Raw genomic sequence first — 13,587 nt, forward strand, 5'->3', positions numbered from 1 at the left:
TCTAACACCCGTCAGAGTATTTGCTCCCAAAGATGCTTTCCAGTGTACTTTTCCAGTTTCATAAAAGATCTCTTCATTGAAGGGGGCTTATGCATGACCCAACACATTTTGCTCCTGACACAAAACAGGCTGATTCTAGTTGGCTCCCAATGTAAAGTACTTGTTTTTTTTTTCTTTTTCTCATATTTATCCTTTGAACTGGCTTCTGTGAAATTCTCTGGTTCCAAATTTCCTTATCTGTAAGACAGTGGAGTTAGACTATGTATCTTTCAACACTAACATCCCATGAAAAATGATGGCTATTAAAATGGTACCACATTTGGATGGCCAGTTTTCAGAGATTCCAAATGGCTCCCTCATCAAATCAAATAGCTTCTTCCCAGTGCTCACCATTCTGTAGCACTTGACTGAATCCATCACTCCCCTGCTCTTTGCTCTTCTTCTGAGAGAGAAGCAGAAAAAGTAGGAGCAAACTCTTACTTTTCCCATTTTTCTGATTATTTCTTCTCTGGCTTTTCATCCTCCTACACTGCCATAAGTATTTCTGAGGTCCAGCTTAAATCCAGAGCCAGTTTTTTTCTTTAACCCAGATTACTTTCAGTGTTTGAGATATCTTACTCCCTGAAAGGATCCATTGTAATAGGATGAAAATGTACACACAGCTCAAATGTACAACAAAAAGATGTGTTTATTTTCAATTGTAAGTTCATATTGCACTCAAATCCTGCATTCTTACTTATTATGAAGAAAAAAAAATCCTGCCAATTACAGTTACTCAGCCTCTTCCAACTTAAAAATAAAAAACACACCTATTTCAGAGGCATATTAAATTACTTCAAAGTCAAACCCCCAGTTAGAGTTCCCTCCCCCTTAAGGAGGTCTCCCTGCTTCTTTCCCCAGGTGGCCTCTTGGTGTGAAGAGAAGCCTGTGTGTCCTCCTGGCAATGGGGAGGAGCATGTGGTCCCCTCTGTGGAGTGGTCCTAACTGCCTGCAAGGTGGGCCCTTCCATCCCAGTGTCTCAAGGTTTCTGCTCAGAGGAGTTTTCACCCTAGGCTCATTTTTTCCAACATTCTTATGGGATACACAGAAACTTCTGGAGTTTGTTGGGAGTGGGAACCAGAGGTGCTAGCTCAGGTTCACCCATTTAAATACCTCCTTTGGCCATTTTTCAGCTTCTAACGCCGTGCTGTTCCAATACCACGGGGGTTTCTCCAGGAGGCTTGTAATTTTCTAGAGCTATGCCACAAGAAGCAAGAAGCAAGCCTATAGAGGTTCTACTACATCTTCCTTCTCCCACCTCCAGGACTTTTTGTCCCAATCTGGGGATCAAGGCACTTGACTCAATTCTTACCTTTCTCCCTCCTATCAGCCCTGAAAGGATATTCAGCCGCTCACGGATGATTTATTGGAATGCTCATACTGGACTGGACTTCTTCCCTAAGTAGGTTGTTCTTCCCCTTTTGGGGGGATAAAAGGCTTCATGGAAAAGAAAGCAGATTGACAAGATAGGGAAACCCATCGGGAAGTACCATATTTCATAAAATCCAAGACATCGTTGATTAGAACATGCCCATTACTATTTTATATTCCACAAAGAATGAAAGCATGCTGCCAGTTAAACTATGACACACCATCCAGTGATTATAAGACACATCTCAATTTCAGGGATCTTAAAATGTAGAAAATATGTGAAGCTTGGAATCCATGAAATATATAGTATTCAAAAAATACTATGCAAGCTACTCAAATCCCAAGTCTTAATGGGGGGTGGACTTAGTTTTAAAGATAGAGCACAAGAGAAACCTTATATCAGAAAACCTAAACTAAAGGACACTTACACGATTGGGTTTGAAATTTAGCAGTGAGCTTCCTGGAAAGCATTTCAAAAGCAGAAAGAAATCTATTTCTCACCATCAGTTCAAAGAATGTTCTTTATGTGGATTTTCCTTAGCTGTTTCATTCAGTCACATGCCTTCAATTTCTACTTCTCTGAACATAATTCTTACTTCTCCTAAGCTCTGGTTCTTCCTCTTAGCTTTTCGGTTAAACAAGTGGCCCACATGCACATTGTATGTAATTAATCAAAAAAAGAGACCCTCCCTCCATCTGTCCTCCCTGTTTAACAGTCCATAACAGGCGCTAAACCTTGTGTGCTTCCACACTCAATCTGTTTATAAAACCCATGAATTCTACCCTGTCTTGGAAGTTGCCTTCTCCCTTACAACTTTTCTCATTCTTCAACACTCAAAATTGAATTTCTTTGCCCCTCAAATCTCTTCTACACCTAGGTTAATTTTCCCAAACAGCAGCTCTGATCATATTACTATCTGGCTGGTAAAGCCTGAGTTCCAATCCACTACCTAAAGAATAGTGTTGAGATTACTGATATCAGCATTCAGCTTGGGCCCCAGACTGCACCCTCACTTAGCCAATCTGGATTATCACTATTCTCTGTTCACACACATAGCACACATCTTTCCTAGCCATGTCACATGATGATGTTCTATCAATTCTTAAAAGCAACCTCCCAAAATGCCACTTCCAAAACTTCCCTCATTCCCCCAAGCAAGAAATCATCTGCCCTTCTGAATGTATCCATTTATACTTTAAAAGTTGTTTAAGCATAGACTTTTCCACCAGCCCAGACTAATTTCTTTTCAGGCTTTGTTTATTTGCTTTGCAAAGAACAGGTAGTCAGTAACTACCCAAAGACCATTTAAGTTGTTTTCTATGAATGAAGGGTTTGTAACTATCTGTTTGGCCCCTTGTGCAATGTCCTTCAATGAAAGGCTAAAGTAAGTTTCCTTCCCAATTTCAAGAAAAAAATATTCCTCAGTTCATATTGTTAGCATCCTTTCAAAGCAGTAGGACTCTTACAATAGTTAACAGGCAATGTGGCTCCACCAACACTAAGTGTGATTATGGAGAGTGAAGAGGGAACACGCTGCATTATTTCAGTGCTGAGGTTGTCTTAGAGATGCCTCATTTCAAGCCCTCAACAGCTTCTCTTTATCATCACATGTGGAAGTTTAGCAGAAGACCACTCTTCTCTACAACTTTCCCTTGATGCTTGCCATTTCACAGAATCCCAAGCACAACTTTAATGTCATAATAAATCCTGGGTAGTGCCTCTGGGATGAATTTTTATGAGCCATCTTCTTTAATAATATATCATGAAAAGCGTTCTGCTCCATAGGTTAGAATAATGCAAAAATATTAGGAAGGGAGCGGGGAGATGATTAAAAATAGCAGTGTCATTGCTTTTACATTAAAAGAAAAAATAGGTGGCAGCACTTTACTCGATTAATGAAGCAATGCCTCTTCCTCTCCTGTCCTCATGATACTTCCTTGGACATTTGGGGCAAGGGACAGTCCCCAAGCTACTTCATCCTGGACATTTTTGAGACCCCTTAAAGTCTCCACCAAGATAAATTTTGGAAAACTTTTCCAAAGGAGGCCAGTTTAATATTGTATACCTAATCACTCACACCATGACCCAATAGCTTTAGGTGAGTCGAATGTATTTAAAACATAACAAGAGAGATAAAAGAATTTGACCCTTGATTGTTTCTAAACTTATATAACTTGAATGCAGAAATGTTATACTTGTCGCTCAAAATACTTATTGCTTACCCTTTTCAAGCAATATATATGCTTAATTTTCTCACACACAGCTTTTTTTTTTTTTTTTTTTTTTTTTGCGGTACATGGGCCTCTCACTGTTGTGGCCTTTCCCGTTGTGGAGCACAGGCTCTGGACGCGCAGGCTCAGCGGCCATGGCTCACGGGCCCAGCCGCTCTGCGGCACATGGGATCTTCCTGGACCAGGGCACGAACCCGTGTCCCCTGCACCGGCAGGCGGACTCTCAACCACTGCGCCACCAGGGAAGCCCTCACACACAGCTTTTAAACTTATCTCTTTCTTTGTAGAAAAAACTTGGTGTTTGTGTTAGAGAGTGGTGCTCATAATGCAGCATGTTGAACCCTATAGACTATAAGACTAAATTATGAATTCTTATATACTCTGACTGACACACGAATGGTTGTAGTGAACACATTCTCAGCATTGAACTAACTTTATTCATCGATCAAATATTTATCAGGAGCCCACTGTAATCCTCTATATGTTCAAATATTGGATTGGCCAAAAAGTTCGTTCAGGTTTTCCATAAGATGTTGCAGAAAACCCTGAATGATATTTTTGGCCAATCCAATAGTTTTTAACTAGTAATATATTACTTTTTAAATTATCTGTCATTATAGTTTTAGGCCATGCCAGTATGACAGATGGGTTGCATTAATGGTCCCAATTTGTCATGCCTTCCTCTATCCCTGCCCTTTGGTAACACCCTGCTGCACTGACTTTGGGCTTGGTCATGTAATTTGCTTCCACCACTGGGATGGCAGCAAACTTGTCAAAGCAGAGGTGCATTTTTGTTTCTTCCCTTGGATCTCTGCCACTGCCATGAGAACGAGTGCAGGCTGGCCTGCTGGTGGTGGGGGAGACTCACAGAGAGTTGAGTCATCTTGTCCACCGTACTAGCTGACAGCTGATGCGTGAGCTTGCATCTAAGACCAGCCAAGCTTTTCCCAAACCAGTAGAACCACCCAGCCAGGCTACAAACTCATGAGAAACAGTAAACAGATGTTATTTGGGATTGGTCTGTTATGTGGCAATAGTTAATACATCCAAGTCTTGGGAATATGAAGATGATAAAAGTGTCATCTCAGAATTCCAGAAACTGCGCATAAATAAAGCCACTGGAATCACTGATGTGAGTGGGACATAGTTTTCTCTTCCACTGAACCATGCCAACTACTAAGCTGCCATGTTTGGTGTCTCTTGCATCTCATTGTGTCTGGATCTATTTCCTTTTGGAACCTTCTGAGGGTCTGTTGTTCACTTCTTCTAACTTGGACTGCTGATGCTTTCAACCTTGTCATTTGACATACACCTCTTTCTTCTTCTTTTAATTCCCCCTCCTTCTTTTCTTATTTTTTGTTGTTTGTTTTTAAACTTCTTTTTCCTTCCTTTGGGCTCCTCAGTCAATAAAATTATATCGTGTGAACAACCCTAGCTACTAATATTCATTAGTTGTTTTTAGATATTTTGTCTGAGTTATGAATCCTTAAGTTTCCAGAAAAATGGAAGACATTCAGGTAAATAGGTAAATGGGGGATTACTTTACTACATAACCTTGTCCAATCACATAAAATGAAACAGTTTTTTCTTTTTATTTAATAGTCTAGCAATGGAATTGTATAGTATTGGAAAATTACATAGATTTTTAAAGCAACATTTTAAAAGAAAGATATATATTATATATTAATAGGAAAATTATGAAATAATTTATGTTAAATGAAATAAAATTCAACAAATAAAAATATTTTCTGTGGCTTGGAAATCTATTAAGCTAAACATCCATCGGCTTATCTTATGTTTCAGCAATTCTGCTCCAAGAGAAATGAGTGCATGTGTTCACCAAAAAATACGTTCTTCACTCATAATAGTAAAAAACTAGAAACAATTCAAATGTGCACCAATAGGAGAATGGATCAATAAAATCTGGTATATCTGATGCACGGTGAAATGCACAAAAGTGCTTACATTGTGATTCCATGTATATGAAACTCGAGGTAATCCCAATCTTGAAGGCCAGGATAGTGGTTCCTGTGGGAACCTTCTGCAATGATGGGAATAGTCTCTAGAACTAGTTCTTAAAGTGTGCATCAAGGACCTCTTTGTGGACCAGTGTGTCCCCAAGAGCCCTTCAGAGGGTCTGCCAGGTCATCTTGTATCAAACCCATCTCTGTGGGAAACCAAATTTTCTTCATATACTTCAATGAAAACAGCACATCACAACAGACTAAGTGAAGAAAAAGACACAAGAACTCAGATTACTTCTGTGAAGCCCGACATTAAAGAGATTTGCAGCAACGTAAAACAATGTCACCCTTCCCACCAATATTTAGAAAACATAGTTGTTTTATTGAAATATGCTATTTTAATAATACATTGGTTATATCTTAACATATGATAGGTTTATTATTTTGACTTTTCTCTGTTTCCCTTTCTAACATAGTAATATTGACTTTTTTTTTTTTTTTTTTTTTTTTGCGTTACGCGGGCCTCTAACTGTTGTGGCCTCTCCCGTTGCGGAGCACAGGCTCCGGACGCGCAGGCTTAGCGGCCATGGCTCACGGGCCCAGCCACTCCGCGGCATGTGGGATCTTCCCAGACCGGGATACGAACCCGTGTCCCCTGCATCGGCAGGCGGACTCTCAACCACTGCGCCACCAGGGAAGCCCAGTACTATTGACATTTAATTCACATAAATAAAAATCCTTTGAGTTTCTTAAAAATTTAAAGGGGTCTGAGACCAAATGGTAACTTTAAATCTTACATGTTTGTAGCATTTAACAGTCTTTCTCATTTAATCGCCATGTTACAGGCAAATCAAGAACATTATCACCGTTGCACAGATGGAGAAATTATTGAATCCAAGGTCATAAAGTCACATAATGGGAGATTAAGGAATAAAATACATTTATTCTCCAGCTTCTAAATTCCTCTTGCCTACAGAACCACCACCCTGAAACAGAGATCATCATATCTTATACCTGAAAAGCATGATCACAATACCACCTGACATTTTACAATTACAATTAACAAAGTGTTGCCACAGACACAATGTCATTTAATTGTCATGGCAACCTATTAATGTGGGTTTTATCATCTTTTCTTCAAATGAGAAAATGATTGAGTGAGTCCCCCAGCACAGTGTATAACACAATAAAGAACAAGTAATAAGCTCTCTGCTCTGGTGCTATTGTAAATTAATTTATGTATACAACCACAAGGAGTGCTCTGGGGAAAATGCAAAGGATATTTCCCTGACCTAGAAGGGTTTATTTGTTGATCATACATCAAAACTTGATAAATCCAATGCATTCCTAACCTTAATTAGATTCAAATAATACCAATCAAAAAGGAGCTTAGCTGCATAAAAAAATCTAAACAGCATTTTTCTTTGAAAGTCTAGCCTACAAGTCAGCAAACTATGCCCCACTGGCCAAATCCAGTCTGCTACCTGATTTTGGATGATCTACGAGCTAAGAATGCTTTTACATTTCTAAGTGGTTGGGGGAAAAAAATTAAAGAAAACTGTTTTTGACTTGCAAAAATTATATGAAATGAAAATTTCTGGGTCCATAAATAAAGTTGTATTGGAATACAGCCACACTTGTCAACTTATGTATGACTTATGGCTGCTCTCATGCTACATACAACAGCAGGGTTAAACAGAGACTGCATAGCCCACAAAGTCTACAATAGTTACCATCTTCTCCTTTACAGAGAAAATTTGCCAGCCCTTGATCTAGCCCACTGGAGCTGAGTAAACAAGAGGGAAGGGGATTGAAGTACCCCAGAGTTGAGGAGCAGAGTGGTGAAAACACAGCTCTCTAGCTTTTGGAGAAGAGAAGCAATAAAGGGCCCCTGGAGCACCCAAAGAATAGGCTTTTTGAAACCCAGGGTCTGAGCAGTGGCAGAACCTCAGATGGGAAGGCTACCTGACTGCTTTGCCAGCCTTTATAGAAGAAAGTGAGATAACAAGAAAGATGGCTGCCTTGGACATGTATCCCAGTCCATGTTGGCTGGGACAAGGAACAATGGCAGCAGTGCCCTCTGGGACTGAGGAGTGGGTGCCTCCCCCACTCCTCATGGCTTCCCAGTGTCATTATATTGTCCAAAAGAAGGGGAAGAAGGCAATTAGGTGATACTGGATGTCTCAACTTGTGATCTCCAAAAAGCAGGCCCTCAGACAAGAATTTGGGTACAAGTATTCTATTTTGGAGGTCATCTCAGGAAACATAATAAGAGAGTGGAGTGGGGGTGGATAGAACACTAGTGGTATAATAATGGTCACTGTTACTGCTGTGGGCAACTGGGGCTCCATCCCGCTGGGGACTCTGTGATGGAGAGAGTGTAGCACTCCCTCAGGATTGTCCCACCAGGGGTGAAGACAAGGTTATTCATCCTCTAACTTTCTCATCTTGTTGGGTGAGAGTTGTTCTTGAGGGTAGTAACTCCTCACACTTCCAGCCTGCCCCTTGTGGGCTGACCAAGTACCAGGGGCCAGAGAGAGCCCTCAGGAAAAAGCCAGGGGTTCTTGAGGCAGGAGGCACGAACACCACCATGTCCTTAAGCTGCCAGGGGCCACAGGGAAATAAATGGGCACCAAGAGTATCTGCTGCACGGGACTTCCCCTCAACCTTGGAAAGTTTATGGGATTGGGGGAGGACATTCAGATTAGAATTGTTTTGATTGTAAAAAATAAAGAAATGGTACTTCCAGCTGCCAGAGTGTGCCAGATGTCCATGTATGTGTCTTAACTTTACTATGAGGCAGCAAAGTCCTCAACGTCATGCAAAAGGTGAGTCTTGACCTTTGCTTATTGGATTAGTCAATCAAGAAAAAATATTAAGAAGGTTTTGCTTTGACTTTTCTCTTTCACTGCCTGTATTCTGGTACGGAGGTGACTGTTGAGAAATGTAAGCAACAATAATAACAATGAAAGTCATGAATAGCCTGCAATACGTTATTCTTAAATGATCAACGTTGATCACCAAAACTGGTGAGAACTAATCAGCACTGGATCTAATCTCGAATGTTTTAACAAATAAGACAAAAAACATGACAGGTACACAGATGCTATCATATGCACTATATTTTAGTAGCAACAAATCTCTAGAGATATGAGTGGGTGGGTCGTGAGGGGTATTTTTTGTTTTGTTTTGTTTCATCTTATGATTTAAAAATAAATACAAAAGATGACAGTGTGTCCAGTTGGAATGGAATCCAGCCAGCCTTCCAGATTTCAAAGGGTTTATAATGGAAGCAATAGCCCATAAGTGGGTCACGAACAGTCTCGTCCATTAATCATCCCAGGTCCGCGGCATGTGCATGCCAGGTGCCAAGGAAGCCACGAGACTGTCTCAAAGACAGTGTGCTTTTCTAAATTTACTTTTCAGTGTGAAAGACTACTATTTGAGTGCACTAATATTTTGAATTTGTATGAGAAGGAGGACCCTGCACAAAAGGGCGGGGCAAAGCAACACAGCCCTCTCTTGAAGTAGTAAAAATGATCCCTAGTAATCAGACTCACAAGTTTATATGTCCGGCAGTTCCTCCTCATTGATCCCCACATAATCCTGCCATTGGGTATATAATAGGCATTTCAAAGTTAGCTCATTCAAAACAGAATTCCTGTTGTTGTTGTTGTTGTTTTTAACTGAAAACCCACTTTTCAGTTACTAATGATATTTCCACCTTCCCAGGCTCAGGTTAAAATTCTAAGAATAATTTTTGATTATCTCTTTTTTTCATCCCCTTGGTCTAATCAATAAGTATTATTGGCTCTTTCTCCAAGCTATTTCTGGAATGGAACTACTTCTCAACACTACTGGGAAAACCACCCTGGTTTTAGCCTCCGTCACCCCTCACTTTGACAACTGTCACAGCCTCCTGGTTTCATTTCCATTCACTCTTGAGCCCCTACAGCCCTTTCTCCACACATGAGCAGAGTGACCCTCTTGAAGTGTAAATCAGATCGTGTAACTCATCTGCTTAAAATCCTCTAATTCTTCCCTCTGCATTAAAAATAAAAGCCATAATTCTTTCCTGAGCCTATATACCTTCCCATGATCTGACCCCTGCTAGTTCATTTATCTATGGTTGCATAACAAACCATCCCAAAACAATGCTTGAAGCAACAACAGTGTACTATTCCTTATGATGTTCAGCAGAACAGCTGGCCAGTTCTGCTCCATTTGGTATTGGCTGGGGTCACTTGTATGGCTGTGTTTGGTTGGGAACCCAGCTGAGGCTGAAATGTCTAATATGCTTTACTCACATGTCTGGTGCCTCGGCCAGGATGGCTACCTGGGCCTCTCCCTCTTCCCATGGTCTCTCAGCATTTAGTGGTCAAGTTCAATTCTTCTTTTCCTGGAAGCTGAATCTCCAGAGGACATCAGAGGAAGTTGCCAGTATTCTTAAAGCCTAAGCCAAAACACACAACATCACTTTCACCACATTCTATTGATCAAAGCAAGTCACAAGGGTAGCCCAGACTCAAGGGAGAAGAAGACAGACCTGCCTCTTGATCAGAGGGATATAAATGTTCAACAATGAGAGGAATTTGGGGCAACCATCTTTAGAAATAATCTTCCACACCTTCCTATCTCTCCAGACTACCACTCTGCACTTTTTTCAGTCTGCCCAAGCCGCACTGGACATCTTTGTCTTTGGAATAGATGCTGAGATAGAGACTGTTGGCATTCTTTCTAATATCCTTCTGCCCATCTTCTTCAGAAATAGAACTTATGAATTTGAGCAAGGTGCATGACTTTCCAGAATAAATATTGCATTTCCCAGGTTCCTTTGAAGCAAGGTAGGACCACGTGATTACATCCTGGGCAATGGAATGTCAGGAGCCCAGGGGAAGCTTTAGTGCATCTTCTTAAAAGACAACAGTTGTCTCTCCTTTGACCTTCACCCATTTTCTTCCTGTGTCTTTTGCTCCTTACTGGTTGTACTATGAGGAGTCATTGAGAATGAAGACCTTTGCAGGTTGGAGAAGTCTGAATCTCTGAGACCATGAAACAGCCTACCAACCCTGGAGCAATGGCTCCTGGACTTTTCTTTGAGAAAAATATACTGCCATCTTGTTTAAGTCACTGTTATTTTGGGTTTTCCATTCTTCACAGCCAAATGTAATCCTTAATTAGCTCCCAGCAGAGGGATCAGCTAGAGCAAAGGGCCTGAGGCAGCAGCAGAAGACTAACTAGGAAATTTTTTAACTAGATAAGAGGAGCAAAAACCAGGGTGAGAGCAATAAGGATGATGAGAAGTTGTCAGATCATGGATCTGGTTTAAAGGGAAAGATGGCAGGATTTTCTGATGAGTTAGATGTGGGGCATGAGGGAATGGGAGAAGTCAGTGGTGGTTTAGAAGCTCTTGGTCTAAACAACTGGAATTTCTGCTAACTGTAACAGCTGAAAAGAAGCAGGGTTTTGGGAGGTGGAGGCAAGGGATAAATGAGAAGTTTGGTTTTGGACATTGTATTAATCAAGGTTATTCAGAGAAACAGAACCAATAGAATGTGTGCAGAGAGAAATTTATTTTAAGGAACTGGCTCATGTGATTATGGATGCTAGCAAGTCTGCATTCTGCAGAGCAGGCTGGCAGGTGGGACATCCAAGAAAGAGTTGATTTTGCTGCTCAAGTCTGAAGGAAGCCTGAAGGCAGACTCCTTCCTTCCTTGGAGGACCTCAGTCTTTTCTCTTAAGGGCCTCAACTGATTGGATGAGGACCACCCACATTATGAAGGGTAACCTATTTACTCAAAGTCTACTGATTTAAAAGTTGATCACATTTTGTTTGTTTGTTTCTTTTTGCGGTACGCGGGCCTCTCACTGTTGTGGCCTCTCCCGTTGCGGAGCACAGGCTCCGGACATGCAGGCTCAGCGGCCATGGCTTACGGGGCCAGCCGCTCCGCGGCATGTGGGATCTTCCCCGACCGGGGCATGAACCCGTGTCCCCTGCATCGGCAGGTGGACTCTCAACCACTGCGCCACCAGGGAAGTCCAGTTGATCACATTTTAAAAATACCTCCACAGCAACATCTAACCTGGTTTTGACCAAACATCTGGGCGCCACAGCCTAGCCAAATTGATGCATAAAATTAACAATCATGGACTTGTTAAGTTGGAAATATCTTTATATATCCCAGTGGAGATACTAAGCAGTTGATTTATTTGAGGTGAGAATTTGGGATAATCAACATATGCATTTCATTTAAAGAAACAAGACTGAATGATTTAATCAAGTGCAGGAAGAGAAGGGAAGAGGTTTGAGAACTGGGCACTCTAACTTGAAGTGGGCAGTGGCTAAACTGAGGTTCTATAAATTAGGCTTCTCCAGCTTAGATGTTCATAAGTCCCCTAGACTCCCTTTTTCAATGGAACTTCTGATGCAGGAGGCCTGGGTGGGGTGAGATTCTGCAGTAGCCAGGTGAGGGTGATGCTACTGGCCTATGGACCACACTTCAGTCTCTGGGCAGTGCACTGTCTAGATGCCCTGACCCTTGTGATGCTTTCCTGGCTCCCTAGAGAGTGGCCACTTTCCCAGAAGGCAGTTGGGGAGTGGGTGGGCTACTTTGCCCAGGTGCACACCCGGCTGGGGACTCCTTGAGATCACAGGCCTGATCCTCTCAGGCCTCTCCAAGGCCCAGCCTAGGATGAATGCTTCCAAGTAGAGTCAGAGTTCAAGTTCCCAGAGACCCGGAGGAAGATTCTGGATTCCTGGAAGCTGAAAAAGAAAACCCCACACTTACGGCCTAGAAACAGGAACCCCAGTGTCTGACCCTTCTTTGGTTCAGCTGTCCTCTCATCTGAGCTCAGCCTCCGGCTCCCTCCTGGGTTTCTCCCCTTCCTTCCAGCTCCTTCCTGAGTTGAGGGTGAGGTGCTGAGACAGGGACCAGCAACCTTGCCCTCCCCAGGGGCACACACGGCTTTGTTGTGCTCGCTGGAGTGTCCAACGGCCCCGGAAGCGAGCGTTCCAATGTGCATTTTCCCACCCACCTTTCTACAACATTCCTCACCGCCGCCTGACTCTCAAGACCAGTCCCCTGTCTCCCTCCAAGTTTCCCAGAGAGGCGGACCTTAGATGGACCCAGAATGGAGGCTTCCCCACCCCCTCCACACTGTGGCTTTCATGACCTGTTCCCCCACCCACAGCCCTTTCGGGGGACTGGACTGGAGGCCAAGTCCTGCTCTCCTCAGCCTCCCGCGGAAAATGATGCCGCCAGCACGGTGCGAGCGGACGCCTGGAGCTCTGACAACCACCACTGCACTCACAACCCGGGACAAGGCGCTTGTGTCCAGAACAGAAAACCGGAGGAGGGATAACTTCGCGTTGGGGGAGGGAGGGTATTGGGGGTCTTTCTCTAAGATACATATCTCACACACACACACACACACACACACACACACACACACACACACACACAGAGGTCTATGCACCCGTGCGGCTGGCTGGGTCCCTACGCCACCCGGCTCCCCCCGGCCAGCCCGGCCAGCCCAGGTTCCGGCCCATCAAGTCAGGAAATGAGACGATCCATCAGCTGGCCTTGAGTGCCGGCCCGAGGCGTTCCCCATCTGTGCGCCTCTCCACAAATTCACCGGCGATGATGCGGTAGCAGCGGCGGTACCCAGGCTCCTGACCTCCGGGTGACAGGGGTTGGGGCGCGTTGCTCGTGGTGGCTTCAGCGCCCTAAGCTCGAACGCTCTCGAACGCCCGTTTGACTTGGGTTGTGACTCCAGAGACTGGGCGGGGCGGGGACAACCACCTCTACAGAACCCCTGCTGTTTTGCTGACAAGAAAAAAAAAGGGGGGTGTAGGGGGAGAATTAGAAACACAAAGAACCTCCTGGAGCGTGGATGGGGGCTGGGCCTAGACTGCACGTGCGGGTGCCACCGGGGCCGCTGAGCCGGGGACACCTCTGGCAGACAGACCTGGGGCAGCAGA

This window comes from Lagenorhynchus albirostris, chromosome 15 (assembly GCF_949774975.1).
Source record: "Lagenorhynchus albirostris chromosome 15, mLagAlb1.1, whole genome shotgun sequence".
Classification (NCBI taxonomy): Eukaryota; Metazoa; Chordata; class Mammalia; order Artiodactyla; family Delphinidae; genus Lagenorhynchus; species Lagenorhynchus albirostris.